Genomic DNA, 18,056 nt, shown 5'->3' with positions numbered 1-18,056 from the left:
TAAATGCTAAACAGTCACAGAGAAAGACTTGCAGAAGAAAATTACACTAACTTCTTCCCAGCAAACATTTCTCAAAAAGAACAGCAGGATCTCAGAAGCCAATTTTCAAAAAAATCCCTGTTTATGTGTGAAAGTTGACTAGTGTTTTGCTAGACATATAACCACAGTTATAATGACTGTAGTTTCATGAGCAACCGAGGCAACTAAAATATTCTTTTGAGACCATTTCTCTCCCAGAAACTAGATCTGTTCCCCAGTCACTGCCTGCAGCAGCCAAGCAGATCTGCTGGCTCATATTTGTCAAAAACTAACCGAGCAAAAATGAAACAAGGTCACAAATTTTGGGACAAGTCTTTGGGTCATACTGCTCAAGAAAACACACCTCTTGCAGTCCTACTAGCAACTGAGCTAAAAGGACTGCTACTGCTGCCCTGGGAGGTCTCAGCTCCTTTTCTGCACTGTCTCCAGCACTTATCAGATTGAGTTACCTGCTTTTTCCACTCTCTGCCCTCTCAGAAAGATTAAACCCACTCCAGCTGACAAATAATTTGGGGTTTGGGGGAGAGAGAAAGTGCAGGGAATCCAACACAGGTGCTTGTACAAGCAGCAGAAGCAAGGTAAGAAAGACCCCTCTCATCAGCAGTAATCTCACAGCATCTCTGGGAGTCACGCCATCTGTTAGGTGTTTAGCACAAAATGGTAAAGTGATTTACATAGAAATTAGAACACCTCCATGTTAGTGTCCATCTTTGCTATCACTGATTAACTCCACATTGTCAGAAGACTTGAGAAACAAACAGGCCAGGTCCTATTTAATTTTCCTCTTGCAAACACATAATAAGCAGCTTTTCAACTTACCTAAACTATTTCTTGCACCTTAAGAAGCAACAGGAGTGCAAGGAGAATGCCATAAGGAAATATCATCCTGATGGCCAGTAAAGCAGGTCTCTACACAGGCTTTCGTTACTGATAAATTTTGAGACTCTTCAGTGATTTTCATACCTAAGAGAACATCTTTTCACTCCTGACTTTATAAAAATATGTTTCCTTCTCTACACGGATTTTTTGCAAACATGGACCACCAGAACAGTGCACAACACAAGTTGAATCTATTTAGTACCACTATAAATGTTAAATTAGATCCGTAAACTCATAAGTTGTCCAGCTTTTCTACAAACAATAGGAAAAAGGATTGTCTCTAACTGTACTGAAAGGCACCTTTCAAACTCATGACAAGTTAAGCCGATAACATTACCTGTCATTTCTTTAAAACAAACATTCAGTTATGCCTTTATTTTTGGAAAGGTGTCACTAGAATGACATAAATGTAGTGGGTGTAGGGGAAATCCCAGTACTGTAATCTGAGCGAACTGCAGCAATTTCACTGTCTTGAAAAGAACAGTTTAAGCTGAATTTTTCAGTCTTCAGTCTGAAGTTAGCAACTAAATATGGATATGTTAATAATGAAGCCTGACAGTAATTTAGAAGTAAAAGAACTTAAGCAGCAGCTACCAAATACCTGCTTTACCTAGTGGTTTGAGTAATTTGTGACTTTTTCTTACTGAATGATCTAAAATTTCTTATTTCAGGATTTGGAATTTTCTTAAATAAGCTAACAGCTTGGTTTTAGTGAGAGACTAGCAATTTCATTTTGGCTCTTAAACAGGGATTCAGGAATTTAACACAAGGCAAAGCTTCTTTCAGCATCCAGATTTGGAAGTTCAGCCCTAAATATCCAACTGCTGTACCACATGCTGGAGCCAATTTCACTACTTTAAGTGGCGGTACATAACTAAAGCATATATATACACTATTACATCTTGGTTGGCCAATCTTAATCCTTGAAGGACCTATGCAAAAAGTTTTATTAATACCTTTGAGGACGTGACAAAGCCAGACTGCAGTACGCTCAAGCATTTCTCTGACCTTCGGGTGATGAGCAATGTAAGTACTCACTTCCTCTTTTGCCGTCACAGTTGTTTTGTCATTTGTACAGTTACTCCTTAAGTCACAGATAGCACACAGTAACCCTCTATACATACACTCATCTATACAGCATAGAGGTAGCCTGGCATCTCCGCGCTTGTCTATCATCAGGTAGTCTGGCCATAACATCTTGGAATGAAACACAAACAAATGTATTCTCTGAAACACTTTAAGAAAGCTAACTGAGACATCTGTAACACAGCATGTGGCAGAAGCACCATCTATCATCTACTCGCACTTAGACCTACCACCTCACTGGCTTTGAATGGCAGTCCTGATGCCACTTTGCCTTCCTCTGTTTTCTAACAGAAAAGAAAAACGCAATTCCTACCTAACAGAACTTTCCTAAGAAAACTTCCCTGGTTACAGGTCTTAGCCTCCTTCTCAACTAAGAAACCACCAGGCCATGAAGCTGGTAGACACTGCAGTCTGCCATGCTATTTGAATTAAAGCCTAACAAGCACTTTTTCACTGACCAGTATGTCCATCGGCTGGCTGCAAGTGTGCCGCAGACTGAGTTAGGGCCCTGATCATGCCTGAACTTGACTTTGCAGTGATTCCCAACTAGCCCAACCTGACTCTGCTCTAGCTCAAACCTATTTTTCCATATCACATGTTGTACAGACCGCTTTCCTCCTAAACCTCGACCTTTCTCTTACTTTAGTGTTCAGATAGACACAATGCTTGACTCTGGAACTAATACTGTGTTCAGCTCCATCCACTGACAACACAATTTCCGTTTGACTCACTGATGACAAACCAGTGGGGGGAAGAGGAGGAAGAGGACAAAGTATAAAAGAGGAGGTTTAAGCCATAAAGAACTCTATCTTTCAGTTACCATGTAGCACTTGAAACAACACCAGCCATTAAGTTCCAAGCAATACAAAGTTAAAAGTTCAACTGTTGAAAGAGATGCAAACTATAAAACCAGAGATGGAAGCTCAAACTTCTGGTGGATTTCCTTTTGTTTTTATATATATATATATATATATATATATATATATAAAAAAATAAAAAAAAAAAAGGAACAAGCCCCCCCCCAAACACTTCTCTAGCCATTCTAAAACAGATACTGGACTTAGTGCATGGAATATCTCTTTATAAGGTCTCTGCCTTGCATTTCACATATTGTAATCCCCTCTCACGTCTGAAAAAAAAAAAAAGTTACTGGAAGAACTTTGAAAGAATACGTAATTATGAAACCATTTGTACAGTCAAGACAGAGCTCAATGTAGCACCTTAAGAATAATTTTCAGCACTCTGCACTAACCAGTCATTTCAGTGATACCCTTCAGTTCTAAAGCTATCAGAAAGCAATTGTATTAACTGGAAAGGAGGAAGAAGGCTCATTAGATCACACGACTGCTGTCATTCAAATAAAGAGACAGATTTAGATGTTTCCTTATCTAAAACTTAACACCATAAAGCTACAGCTATATCACAGCATGGCCAGCAGTTCTAGACTAGGATAGGCTCAAGTCCAACAACAGTATTTGTCTGTACTCCCCAGAACACCCAATCTCATGGCTGGAAAATAGAAATACTCAAAGGTGCAAAACAGAAATGAAGAGATTACGATAACTGAGTAACATACAAGCAAAACCTCCTGAGATTTATTGGACAGCTGATGAGAAGCACCCACTGAATCACCCCAAAATTAGATTAAATAAGTTTAAACTTACTCCTACCAAATAAACTGTTTGTATCCCTCTTCATTTAGTGGAACCTATTTTAAGAGAGAAATTTTGCTTTGAAGGCTGGCTACCTTTAAGGTGACAGACCTGCAAGGAGTAAGAGCAGTACCAGCTTCCTTTCCTTTTTCATTTTTCTGCTCCTCCATCTTTAGGCAGGAAAGTACTGTCAACTGTAGTCTCTATGAAGGCACTAAAGAACAAGAAGATAGGAAGCATCCAAAAAGTAAGGCTTTTTTTCATCTTAACTGCAGCAGGTACTGGCTTTAAACAGCTGAGTTAAAAATTTTTAGGCACAGATATTTGACATCACTGTGAACTCTGGAGATGTCTAATGCAAGATTAGGCTAGAAAAACAAGGGAAGCTACTCTTCTTCAAGAAATAGCGTTTTCACATAAACCAGATTCCACTGCTGCCTCAAGTACACAATCTCTCAGAAGTACAGAGCTCAGTTTCAGGTCACCCCCGTTAACTGTGAGTGGCGGTTCAGTAACTGCCTTGCAGACTTCCTGAAATGGAACAGTCCATAAAACCACTACAGCTGTGCAGTCTCTCCTCCATTTGTTCATATTACTTTTTCTAATTAATGCATGTATTAATGCATTAGTGCAGTGTATTGAAGTAACTGCTTAATTCTACTTCTGAATGGCACACTTGAAGTACTTGATAAGCTAGAGGAGCAAGAGCTTTCCATGCACATGGACAGTTTTTCCAATATTCTCTTCGAAGGATGAGCAGATCTTTGAATAAACACCATTGAACAGAAGGAAGACAGGTTAATCAAGACAACACATTAGAAGTGTATTTTAAAAGCTTCATATCTGTCAAAGATCATGAATGTGGAACTTGCTTTCAGTTTTTGCCCTTATCAGACAAACCAGGGGAGAGTGCCTCCTGGACATTTCACTGAATAATTTCTTGAAGTTTGTCTCCAGAAAAAGGCAAACCAAAGTGATGATGCTAAGAAAGTTGAAGAATAAGAAACCCAGCTTCAACACTGAATGATGAAACTGCACACTTAGTGCTTGTAAACATTTCTTAAAAAGCAATCACATAATGAAGAATTCATCAAGGTTCAAATACCATTGGCAATTGGGCTTGATATTATATTTATAAAGGGGTTTTTTGTTTGTTTGTGGATCTTCCCCCCTCCTTTTTTTTTATTTACTCTGCTACTTTTCTTTCAATTCCTTCAGCTTCAAATTTTGGTTTCTGATTCAACTTTGTTACCTGTGTGAGGAATAGGAAAGCTAATAATCCAGTCTTTCCAATTGACACTAAATCAAATGAAGCTGTAAGTGGAGCTCAGCCTCAGGCTAAAGACATGAACTAAATACAGTCACTACAGATATCCCCAAGACTTCCTTATGTGAACTAGTTGTTCAGGTCTGGAATTAAACTAATAGTCTCTCCCAGAAGCATTATAATTTGCAGAAGGGATCATGATTATTCAGCACTTTACAGACACCACGATTCTTGTTCAGACCCTGACATTCTGGTTGTATTGTGAAGTTGCAGCGTGTTCACTAAAATTTTCATAATGCTTCTGCCCCAGCACATTTGCCTCTCTGTAAGAGACACTTTGTTAGAACCACCTTGAGAATAGACTCCTAAATGAGTCTCAACTGTTTGCATGAGGGAAAAAAAAATTCAAACATTAGAATGACAGATGAAGCAAATTAAGGAACTGGTTTACCTGCTTACAGTAGCAGTGGAGGTAAAAAAAAAGCCAAGGAAGAAAAACCTGCTTCTCAAAGAAGGGATACTGCCCCAAGATGGAACAAAACAATGGTCACACATTTGGAAAAATAGTTCTAGTTCAGTCACAGGACCAACCAAGGTCAGAGGATTAAGTCTCCCTAGACGAGATGTTTCCTACTTCTGGTGCTAGAGCAGTCTCAGACAGCCACATCTAAATCTTTCTAATTGTCTGTACCATCCAGATTCCACCAAGTTGAGTCTCTTGATTTAGCACCCTTCATCCAGGGAAGCAACTAATTACAGAGGATGTGTGCTGTTCTTAATATTCCCCAAATACTTATATGCAAAGGGAAGTCCTAACTTCTTATCCCTCAACTCAAAGGAGTTTTTTGGTGTTTTGTTCCCCCTCTCCACCCCAGTATAATTTCAGTGCCTAAGCAGCACCTTGACAATATAACCAGAAGTGGAAGCCTGTTCATTTTCACCAACTTTTAGATGCTTCAGGAATTAAAGCAGCTCAGATAATCCTTAACACAGTAAGCAGTATCTCTTATAAAAGAGAAATTAAAATACTGCAGAACTGATTTTCACACTTATTTATAGAAAACATTATTCAGAAATCAATTCTGAAGACAAGATACACTGAAAAGCTGATCGGGTCTAATTAAAGGCTTTTATACTCAAGACTCCTGGAAGTAGAGCTATTTCATTACTAATGCATGCTCTTGGAAGCAAGTCAACTGTTCAGTAAACAAAGCGAGAAGCTATTTTTGTTTCTAGTTTTTACCTGATTTTGATACCTTCTTGTCTTGACAAACAAGTATTTTGTCAGTTGGACAGCTAGCTCTTCTGGGCACTAATAGAGTAATTTTTCTTGGACAAAAATATTTCTTCACTTATGTTCAAATATTTTAACTGGTTCCAGAGAATCTTGAGAGGATTTTCAACGTGAAAGTTGGGTGATTAAGCTTATTCAAGAACATGAAATCATACTAACCACCCGAGAAAAAGGCAGAGACTTGAGAACAATGTACTGCAACACAAACTGGGCACTGAGGTTTAAGTTGCTCCTTGAACTGCCCACAGGGACACCTACCAGAGAAAGCTCAACTAAATCTTCCTTCTTTCACTGAAGGGAGCTACCTTGATTAAGACCACACGCAGAGAGAATTTCTGTAAAGCACCTAACACGAGCTTACCTTGTGAAACTAGTTCCACTGTCTATAATTAGGATAGCTCAATGGAATCTTCCTCCCCAAGTCAATGTCAACTCCCAGCTAGATCTTAAATCTGAACACAAAATTAATGCATGTTCTGAAGATGAAAACTGGTCTGCTTGAAGCCACTGCTATCTCAAGATTAAAGCTTCCTAGTGTGAGAGACTAACAAGCATGTGCAACTTGCAGTAGTTTCATATAAGGTGTAAAAAGTAATTTCAAAGCAAGTGATGTAATGAACATGAAGCTATTAAAAATATAGTATGTTCCAACACTTGCAGAGTTCAACTTTCAATGTTGTGCAAAAATTCAAACATGTCAATTCAAATTTGGAGTCCCTTATGAAACCTAAGCTATGGAGTCTATTTAAGGCTCGGCTGGAGTTTGTAACATTCTTATTTTTGGTGACGGTTTGCCATGATTTTGCATTTTCTCTCTGTTTCTGTAAAATAGTCACTGTCCCCCATTATAGTTGTTTGTGCATGTTCTACCAGCCAGACTTGCAGCTAAAATGATGACCTCAGAATTCATGAAGAAACTGAACTGTAAATGGTTTTTATGCTTGCAAAGAAAATCCAGACAGATAATAAACAGAAAGAACACTCAGATTTTTAAAAAGTATAGTAAATTCAGAGAATTTATAATTACCACACAATTATATCTTGCTAAGCATAAGCTAAGTATTCAACCATACAGCAAGTTTTGAGAACTAAGCAATTTACTGCTGTGAATTTGGCTGTACTGTCATTGCATAGAAGGATCAGTATCTAACTCTAAAGCTTTTATCAGTTAATGGATTGCCACATTATGGTATACCCAACATGTTTTACCTGATATACATCCTTCTGATTAAAAGCAGATATAATAATTTGTTTCTCTGCACAATTGTCATGGTAAATTTCATCTTTCAAGCTACAAAAACAGTTAAAACTAGCAGGACTACAAGCAAGGCATGGAAATTTTTGGAGTCAAGATACTTACCTTGTATAAAATGCACTTCTGCAGTTTTAAAGATACTTCAAGAATAAACTTGCCAGTTGGCTTAAGTCACTTGTCTTTGCAAACAGAAAACTTCTGTTGCAGAAACAAGACTTAGCCTCCAATACCACGTGTTATCTGCTTAACATCTGGCAATCCTAGCTCTACTCTGATTGTGCCACTGGCTGCTGAACCACTAAAGCCCTGTATCAGGTGTCCTTCTACGGACACAAGGCAATGCTCAGTTAAACTGCAGTTCCAATAACACCTGAATTTTTGTCCATACTGCCTGTTTTTCTGTATAACCCACACATCATTTACATCCCTGGCAATGCCAGAACTTATATACCAAGGTATCATTACTTGCACTGTCTTCATTATTAAAAGTTTGGTTTGTATTCAGGTTTGTTTAGATTGCTAACACACAGTCAAGGCACAGGTATATAGGCTTCCTTCATTATATGATCTTTTGTTACTGGCCATTTAAGACTGGCTGATGCAGGCCCTTTACATACAAAGTGTCCTTCCATAGTATGATTTACAATAATTCTATTACAAATCAGGTTGGTAGCCTGAGAGCTGTCTTACAAATTCCCATACGTCATTTTAATTAAGATTAGAAGTTTTATCTGTTGAAAGGACACTGATTCTATGCAAATTGAGAATACTAACTACTAGCATTCATTAACAGGGATAAAATTAGTTCTTCCAGGATAAATGAACCATACCAGCCAAGTTCCAAGTAATTTTAACTCATGTCTGTTTTGACCTCTCAATCAGTGCTTCCCGAATAGAAACATCGTATCTAAACGTGAGCAGCAAACCTCACTCAAACTCACCAAAATTATACGTAATTTTACAAACAGTTATTTTGTTAAAGCTTACGACATCTGTTCTGAGGTTAAGTTGAAAAAAATCACACACTAGCACCCAGCAATAACTACCATCTTCTGCCACATGCTTTTGCTGCCTCTGCAATAACGGAGGTGCAACCTTGACTGCCTCTTTTCACAGTTTATTAGCTGAATCCACAGATGAAGGTGGGTTTGTAAAAGGTCTGAAATGCTGAACTGAAGTGGCTGAAACCTGGGCAGAATATCCTGTTGTGCTTCTGGCAGTGAAGCAGTTGCATCTTGAACCTAGGAATGGTGGCTCCTCAACGAACGTCTAACTCACAAACATACCTTGACTAGAAGATGACAACTGTAGAAGTTGACTTCCACACCTCTGCCCATATGCAGATGCACATACAGCTTGGTCATTTCTGAAAGAACTGCTCAGTTGTCACAAGCTTCAGATGCGGGTATTAAAAAAACTAACAATAAAAAACACTCTCCCCCAAAATAACTGGAATAAATGCTGGCTTATGATAACATGCCAAGCTGAGAACTGCTGTAGTTCTGCATATGCTTTGTGAGCAGCTGATGCATCTTAGCCCCCAAAATGTCTCATTTAATGGGTCAGGAATTTCTAAGAAAGGGAAAAATCTGAGAGTTATGAGCAGGAACCCAAAGGCAGGCAATTCATCCTTGCAAGTCTGAGCTCATAGACACAACACCACCTACACAAAAAGCTGAATAACTTTACCCAAATGAATTTGAATCACAATCATTCCCACATCGCTTTCTATTACATGGACAAGATATTTAGTAGAGAGTGAGGGTTAAACTTGTTTAATCAAGTCTCCACAAAAGTTTATTTGAATCTTCTTAAGATGACTCTAGTTCTTGTTTAGACCATGCTTTTTGGTTCCTCTGCATCTTCAAAGCTTGCCATTTTCTGGAGAAACTTGTCATACCTCAACACTCACTTTGCTGTTAAGTCAAATCAAACACATACTTTGATAGGGCAGCAGCAGATGTCCAAAGGATACTGAAATTTAAAATTGGCTCCAGAGGTTTGGATGGGAAGACCTTTCTAAATACATCAGCACATCTGGTGTTCTAAGAATCATCTGTTATTTAGACTACGACAATCACCACAGCATTTGAACAAGTGTTAATACTACATCCTAAATCTTTTACTGAAGAAGAGTTTTAGTCCCAGCAAGTTAAATACATGCATCTCAAACCAAGCTAAATTTTGGGCAAAGCCTCAGTGAAAAAATGACTTTTCAGTCCATCTTGACTGTTCCAGTGAAGCAAGTTTATAATTCATGAAACTGCAGCCTTCTACTTCCACATTGCTTAGGGTGCTCCTAGTTTACCCAATGCATCCTCTGTGTAGGTTCTTGGGATCTATGACTTCAGCCTTCAGTAGATAAGGCTCTGAATGGTTCCTTATTTTCACTTCTACCATCACAGCAGATTCAGCATTCAGCTTGGAGAAGAGGCTTCGGCTTTCCTCTGTGACACTTACAGCACCAAATTTAATTTAAGAAGTAGTCCATAATAAGATTAAGTAATGGAAGAACTACATCACCTGAAGATACAAATATTTTCAAGGTGATCTATCTGTCTTTGAAAAAAAGTATTTGCAAACTATGTTTTAAGATCTTGCCTCTGGCTAGAAGCGAGATGGTCCTTCAATTAGCATGGTTGCACATTGTTCAAAATACTGGTTACTATAAGTAAGTCTAAACTAATGGTGCTGCTTCATCAGTTTCCTGGCTAGATAGGACACAAATTTCCAGTAGAAAAGGCAGAGATAGCATCAGGATTTCTTTGTTCATCAAGAATAAAACTGTACAACCTACTTGATATTTTGATTCTGGGCTTTACATAAAATATTCTTACTTTCTCACTCTAACTCCTATTCACATAGATACAGCACCTTTCTTCCGAGATTACTCTTAAGAGTTTGATGAAAAGCAACATACAGATTAAAAAGATGTCAAAGAGCAGCACATGCAGTGGTGTAAAGCACTTAATTGTAAAACCTTGTTTTTAGCTACTCAGTTTTTGCAGAACGTCAGCTATCATATTTAAGTTTTCCATGCGAGACCTCTGGCTGAACCTCAATTTAGCTTGTGGTGTTTCCTGAAAGAAAAGGTTTAGGGAGATCAAGGAAAAAAAAAAAAGTCTCATTTAAAAAAATAGACTTGCTCGAACATAAGGGTGAAAAGGTAACAAACTGTAAGAACATACAATGAGCAGAAATAGGTATCATTCAGAAATGCTTGTTTCTCTCTAGTATTCAAATATAAAAAGCAAGCAGAAAATTGTAAACCAAAAGTAAGAACATTTAAAGACAAAGCACCCAGTTAAAAATGAGAGTTATGAATGCCTGTTTATTATAGTATCACAGACATCTCTCTGTTTGCCTCCAAACTTACTCAATGCCCAGGATGATCTATATCAAGTAACAGGGTGTCTCTACTTCGGTGAGACTCCACCAAATCTGCTACTTAAGTTTAAAAAAAATTTAAAAAAAAAAAAATCAGAAAAATAGAAAAGCTATCCTCCAGCATGACAGTCAGCTACTCTTGCATCTTCCAGTGCTCCCTGATGCAACAGGACTACTACACAGTCTCTTATGTTCCACCAAGTGCTAAAATGACAATGTGACATCAATTTCTAGAAGCACGGCATATTCTCAAATAACTAATGTCAGCAGAAGTTGGATTTGGAGCACAGCATTTTGCAGCACGCTAAGAACACGAGTCCAAGACATCTCAAATTGTATACTCATATTCAGTGAATACTGTGGATATAAAACTATCTTGGAAATTCATCTATGGACTGGCGTAATATGTGCAAGAACTCTGAAGGTGAAGTCACACTTGCCAAGAACTCATTTCTGATGCAGCTCATCATGAAATCCATGAAAGCACACAGCATCTTCTGTATGCTTGCACCAGTATAAACAATAGGCAGTAAATAACAAGAGGACCATTCCTTGAATGGCAATAAAACCACCACACTCACAGCATGCCTATTGCCCATCAATTCTCCTTTTTATACAAGTTAGAAAGGTCACAGAAAGACAGCAAGATATATACTTATACATACTAACTATATAACTCCAGAAGCTTGAGAGTCAAGATTCTGCATGCAGTATCAATTTATACACTTTCCAAACCCCAAGAAAATCTTTCAACAATATTGTGAGCAAAAAGCAATCACATGAAGCCAAGTAGGCTATGCTTATGGGTCATCTTGTACATCAAGCTTTCAGAATGTTATCTTGCAAGTAGCTTCACAATGAAAGATCAGAGGAGAGTTACTGACTGCATCTTACAACATCTGACAATTCACCTCAACCACTTCACATTTCCAAGATTAATAAAAGAGGCTCCTGCACTGTATGTCGCTAGGCTGCCCCCACACTTAACTAACAACATAAGCCTGGACACACAGCCATGTACAGCTCAGTCTCAACTGTAAATGTCACATTATAAACCAATAATCTAGTCCTAAATAGTGTATTGCAGAGAATAAGATTCTCAGATAACTTCAATTTAATCAATTACTTCTTCTGTTCCACATTTCAGTTTACTCTTCTCCACATCCAGAAAAAAGAAAACACATTGCAACTTTCTAATGAATTACTTTCATGGGAAGTATCAGACGAGACGTTATAGAAGTTTGATTAACTGCAAGCAAGGATTGTACAACTGCACAGCTTAACTATCAGTATTGTCTGGGTTCTGATGCAGCTCAAGCACTGTTTAGCGTATTAGCTTCATCTTAAATGGACCATACATTAAACCTTTAGAAAAAACACAAGTAGCTGGTCTTGCCCTACAACTACCAAAAGCACTTTGACTTCAGTAGTGCTGAAGCGCCACACCTAGCAACGTACAGATCCTCCTCCCGTCTCCTCTATCTCCCCTCTTGAACTCCACACAGGTAACTCACATATATCTGCAGTTGACCTTTAACACAGGTGTGGTGGTACTATTTTTGCTTCTTCTTGATATATGAAGAATGCTTTTAAGAAATTTCCCTGCATTGGAAACATGAAAAAAAAATGAAAGCACAACTGGTTAGGTTGCAGACATGGAGACTATGAGCAGAAAAAATAGGACAAGACTTCAAAAGCGAAGACAACTAATACAGAGAAACAAAAAGAAACAGTTGCAGGGACTATCTGTTTTCACAAGATATTTTAGACTAACTGAAGAGGAGGCTGCCTAACATAAAGTATTTGAGATATAGATAGCTAATTCATTTAAGAAAAAACTTTCACCATCTAATTTCACATAAAGCTATCAATTAAGCCACACTAAAGGAAACATTGTTAAACTACATCTTTTCCTTTAATCCATTTTACCTACTGAAATCAAGACTTTGAAACTGTTCTAATTAAAGCAAGTATGAGTAACGTGCACCTCAATGTCAACAAATTTTGATGCAAAGAGCACATTCTCAGAGTTTCTACAAAAAAGGCAAGAATTATAACCACAGATCCTTGCTTTAAGTTTTTCTTCAGTTATGAAAATAAACTGTTCTCCTGTTCCAGTTCTTCAATATTGTCAAAAAATTTAATGATATAAAGTTTCTCACAGCTCTACAATTAGAGTCATATTGAAAATTATTTCACAAATGAGTAACAGTGGCACACAATATCATTTTTGCAGAAGACCTGGTCAAGTCATTCAGAGTTAGGACACCTTCCTGTGTTGCAACAGCTGCAGGAATGATATGAAGTGATCTAAGAAACTAGGGGTTCCCTGAAGAGAATCTCAGGCTCGAGAGAAACCTGAGATGCTGCTTCTCCGCAAACACCAGTCCATTAGGGCTGGGCTGTCCCACTCCTGCACTATGGTCTGGCCTTCCTCCCTTGGCCAGGAATGAACAAACCATGTGTACTGTAATCATCAGTCTCTTTTCATAGTTGCATAGCAGGGATTTACTCCAACTAACATCAAGTCCTTAGATTAACGACTAGAAAACTGAGTGGGACAGTGTACAAGATATTATTGAATACCTCCTCTTCTTCCTGGTTCAACTCTAAAAATGTTCCTTTAACTCATCTACACATATTCCTGTGTGTTCTTGTGCTAACTTTCACTTACTGCTTCAGTAGTAAAAAATACTATTAAAACACTGCTCTTGAAAACAAGAGCATCCTGAATAGCTAGAGGGCCCCCAAATCACTTTATATTTCAAAAGTTGCCTAATAGGCAGATTTCCAACCTAGTGTTTACAGTCTTCCTCCCTTTCCTTGCTGCTAGAGGACAGGAACGCGTAGTATATCAGGAGCTCACAACAGCATATATAAACAGGCACACACAATAATAAAACCTTTTCATTTTCAGTTGTCCAATGTTTCTTTAGGCTTTCTAAAGCTTGAGAGATGAGAGCTTCAAGCCAGAACCTACTGTTGCTTTTGAAGGTAGCCTCATTCAGCTGTTCCACGAAGAAACAGTCTGTGCCAGCAGCCAAGGTCTTTGACTTTCTCCAAATAGTGCTTGCCTACTACAAGCAAATTGTCATAGCTTCATCAGAATATTGCTTCTACCATGCCTGTCCCACCATTTTCTCATGGTTGACAGGCCTTAAGGAGAGAGCAATACATTAGATGCCTTAAGTAAGATGCTAAAGCTCTACTGCAGGCAACTGCTGAACAACTTCAAAAATTCAATCAACTTGAAAACAGGTCCCCTATTATGGCATTCCAGTAACAAAACCCCTTTCTTTTTCCCTGCTTTATACAAGAAGCACAAAACCAGACCATCTTAACCACATCTGAGCGGGAAAACAAAGTTTGCCTTCGAATATGAAGGTGTAGTTACTGTAGACACTCCTTCAATTTCTCCGAAGAAGGAGGCTGTCCAAAATATCCCTCTACCTGACCTAGATGCAACAGAGCACAGCAAAAGCCTGCCCCAACTCAGCAGGGATTCTACGCAATGACATACACAGTGCACTTCAGTCTGCGCTTGTATTTGTTCTGAGGCAAAAGAGTGGCAGCCACAAGCTAAACATGAACTTCTCTTGCACAAGGCAAGCTTAGCGATCTGTTTACTAAGAGAGCAATTTTGATTCGAACTCGAAACAACTGAAGCTTACTCCGAAGGACATTCTCAAACATCAGTTAGGTATCTGAAACTCATCTAAGTGTTACTTAGACCGATCAATTCATAAAGGCCCCGCCTACCCTCTTACCATACACTCAAGGACAACAGAGTGCTTGTTTTTATCTACAAGATATTCTTACACTTAAGAGCACCTCTCCGTACCTAAGTCTGAGCACGTAGCAGAGCTCTGCAGATGACAGGATTGGCACTATAGCACTAAGCATCAAGTACTCAAGTACTTCTGTGACTTTTGCACTTCCCATATCCCAGATGATAGGTGGACAACTGTTTATTTTAGTTCCCAGTCACATTTACTGTTCGATCACAAGCTAGAGTGTAGTCTTTAGCACATTTCCTTCGTCAGCCATACAAGTAATTTCTTTCTCCTTTTGTAGGCCCTCACCTAGATTCCCATCTGTTTGCCTCTGCTCCAGAAAGGCTCTCAATTAAAAAGACAGTCAGTTTTACTCTGCAAAACTGGCACAGCACAAAGATAACTGTCATGGTTCACTTCAGATTTATTTTTTATGAACTGTCCTACAGCGGAGCTTCAGAACAAAACAGCACAATTTTAATTCCACTCAGGAAACTTAGCTGGTTCGTGTATGTAGTAATAGAAGCAAGACACATAGTTACAGACAGTAAAAAGACTAATGGGTTTTTTTGCCCCACATACAATTTCTGTTTTTACACTTATAGTCTTTCAACTCTGTTTTGCAGATTATTTCACCCCCAGGCAGACAGGTGCTCCAAGTATGATCAGCTTTGCTGCAAAAAAGATACATGACATACTGTACAGCACAACTCAAAACTCAGTTATTTAGCTACAGATAGTCATAAAGCTTTACACTACAGTTGCAAGTTGAAGTAGTTCATACCATAGAAGCAGCATCCCTGAAAATACACAGATACCAAGGAATAAAACTCTACATCTAATTAGTTAGAAAGTTTATTTGCAAAGCTTTTGATGTGCACAGCTAAGGTAACCTCCACTATTCACTTTGCCCATTTTTAGCTAGAATGAAGTCTACAGGTTATACTTTGAGCAAAAGCAAAAAAAGATGCAATGAATTTAAAAAAAAAGTGAAAACACTTGACTGGAGCAAGTTGTTTTCTTTGTGTGGAATTCCCCCCCACACTTCCCCCAAAAAAGCTTGTGATTTCAACACAGAGGCAAGACATCCAAAAGATAATAATTGGATTCATTCTGCAAGTTTTCCATACAGAATAAAATAATCTCTTTTCAAAAGGAAATACATTTGGTATTGAATGGTTACTATATAAGACAACATGATTGCTTCTTTGCCTTTTAATTGTAATTTATGACAAAGAAGAGTGTTTCCTGTCTTTTTTTTTTTTTAAAGAGTAATTTCAATGTATATTCTATCATGAAAGAGTACTGAAAAGTCTTTGTCATACACTGTCTACACATTTCACTTTGGTGTAAGATGTATCTGTTATACGCTGGAAATAACAAATTAAACTAATCAAAACATCTAAATGCAGGAACACATACAGGAGCTGTGCAATTTTCAAACTGGGCATCTCTGAACTACCCTCTGTCTCGGAGCTGTACCACCTTACTATCATACCCCAAAGGAGTACAGAAAATACTATTTTTTTAAATAAACCCTGAAAAAGGTAACCCATCTCTTTAAGATGGAAAAGGGGGTAAAAGCAGACTTCTCTTTTTTGCAGGAAACCTTGGTTTATTATCCTTTTTTTTTGTAATCCGAGGCTAATGTGAAAACACTCGGATTTGGTTTTATTCGACCCTTTGCAAACTTTCCTTTCCTTCCACCGCTTCTTCACCAACACACGCAGAAGGGCATGAGGTATCTCGGGGTTATTAGACCGGTTTGGCGCAGGAAGCGTCAGTCAAATTCTTCCATTTGCTTTGACACGGCTGTGGGGGTTGTTTAGGTGAGATGAACATCCCTGTCGTCCCCTTTTCCTTTTTATTTTGTGACAAGCAGGAAGGGAACTCGCTGGCCACGGCGCTGCCTGCTTGTCCCACTCGGTGGCCACCCCAGGCACAAGCCCCGGCGGTGGGCGGGCTGCCCGGCCGCTCTCGGGGTGTTGCCGCTGCAGACCGGCCGGGCGATCCGCCGGCCGCACCCGGCCTGCCCCCCCCCCGCCTCGCCCCCACACACGGGCCGGAAAGAGCGAGCGGCTTCTCTCCGACGACCGGACTAGGTGGGGCTCCGGCTTGGACTTCCCGCTGACAACGACGACGGCAGCCGGGGACCGTCCCCTTCCCCGCCCGCGGCGGGGCCGAGCCGGGCGTCACCCGCCCCTCCCCGCACCCGGCCGGGCCCCACGTCGCGGCCCCGAGCCGCGGGGTTACAACTTTCCGCTTCCGCTCCAACTTCTGCTCCGGGGACCGGCGGGAGGGAGGTGGCGGGCGAAGGGCAGGGCCGAGCCCTCGGCCCGGCCGGCAGCGGCTGCCCCTCAGCGCCCCGCTCTCCCCCCTCGCCCCCCCGCCGTGCCCCCCGCGCCTGAGGCCGGACGAGGCGGCGGCTCCCAGTTCCTCCTCCGCCATGTTTCAGGCTCGTGCCCCTTCCCTCACAGAGCGCCGCTCCCCGCCGCCGCTCCCTCCCCCGCCGCCGCCGCCGCCGCCCCCACCGGCCCGTCCCCGCCCCGCCGCGCCACCTGTACCAGACACGCCGCTCCCCACCCCACCGCCGCGGCAGCCCGGCCCGCGCTCCCCGCCCCAACCTACCGGACAGCGCCTCCGCTCCCCGCCGACCGCCGCCTCGCCGGCCGAGCCCGCTGCGCGCTGCGCTCCGCCCGCCGCCCGCTCCGCTCCCTCTCGCTGCCTGTGCCGGGGCGCGGCTTGGGGCCGTCGCCGTGACGCCGCACGCCCAGCCTCGCTCTGGCGCGGCGGGGGCGGTGCGGAGGGGAGGGGTGACCTCGCCGCTCCGCTCCCTCTGCGCAGGCGCCCGGCGCCGCGAGGCCACCCCTCCCCCTGCCTCTCCCCGCCTGCCCGCAGGGCCCCTTGGCGGGGCGGCCGCCGGGCGGCGGGGGGCGGCCAGGCCTCCGCGGGGCACTGACACCGTCCCCCGCGCACACTCCCCCGGTGCGGAGGGGAGGGCGGATGGGAGGCAATGGCCGACGCTCTGGCGGCGCTGCCGTGACTGGAAACCCCGCTGGGGCGGGCCGGGCCGCCCGCTGTGCGGCTCTGCGGCCTCCCCGGGCTCCCGCCGCCGCCCGTGGTGGCAGCGAGGGAGGGAGGGAGGGAGGCCTGCCCGGGGCCCGCGGGTGTGGGTGCTGGGTACCGGCGGGCGGGACGCGTTGTTGTCCTCACGCTGCTACTCTTGGACTTGGGATGGGGATGGAGATGGAGTATGAGCAAAACGTGCTGTTCCGGCAGCCAGGGGCTGGAGAAGTGTGTTCAAGCTGGGGACCTGAGCCCAGAGTTGCCCTGCAGGGCCAGGCCTGTGATCTGTACCCCAGCTCCACCCCTGCCAGACGGTCCCCAAAATGCCCTGTGCTCCACAGCTGTGTCCATTGGGATA

The 18,056-nt window shown here is 41.7% G+C and overlaps 1 protein-coding gene across 1 annotated transcript in view; it reads right to left on the bottom strand.

Annotated features, from left to right (window-relative positions):
• RAP1B (RAP1B, member of RAS oncogene family) overlaps positions 1 to 17,412 on the bottom strand; it is a 31,087-nt gene extending 13,675 nt beyond the window's left edge. The window contains exon 1 of the mRNA XM_065630069.1: positions 17,261 to 17,412. The gene's annotated coding sequence lies outside the window, so the exon portion shown is untranslated. The remainder of the gene's footprint in view (positions 1 to 17,260) is intronic.
• Positions 17,413 to 18,056: the final 644 nt, after the last annotated feature.

Source organism: Caloenas nicobarica, chromosome 1 (assembly GCF_036013445.1).
Source record: "Caloenas nicobarica isolate bCalNic1 chromosome 1, bCalNic1.hap1, whole genome shotgun sequence".
Lineage (NCBI taxonomy): Eukaryota > Metazoa > Chordata > Aves > Columbiformes > Columbidae > Caloenas > Caloenas nicobarica.
The sequence above is the reverse complement of the archived record's forward strand: the minus strand, read 5'-3'. Positions and strand labels throughout refer to the sequence as shown.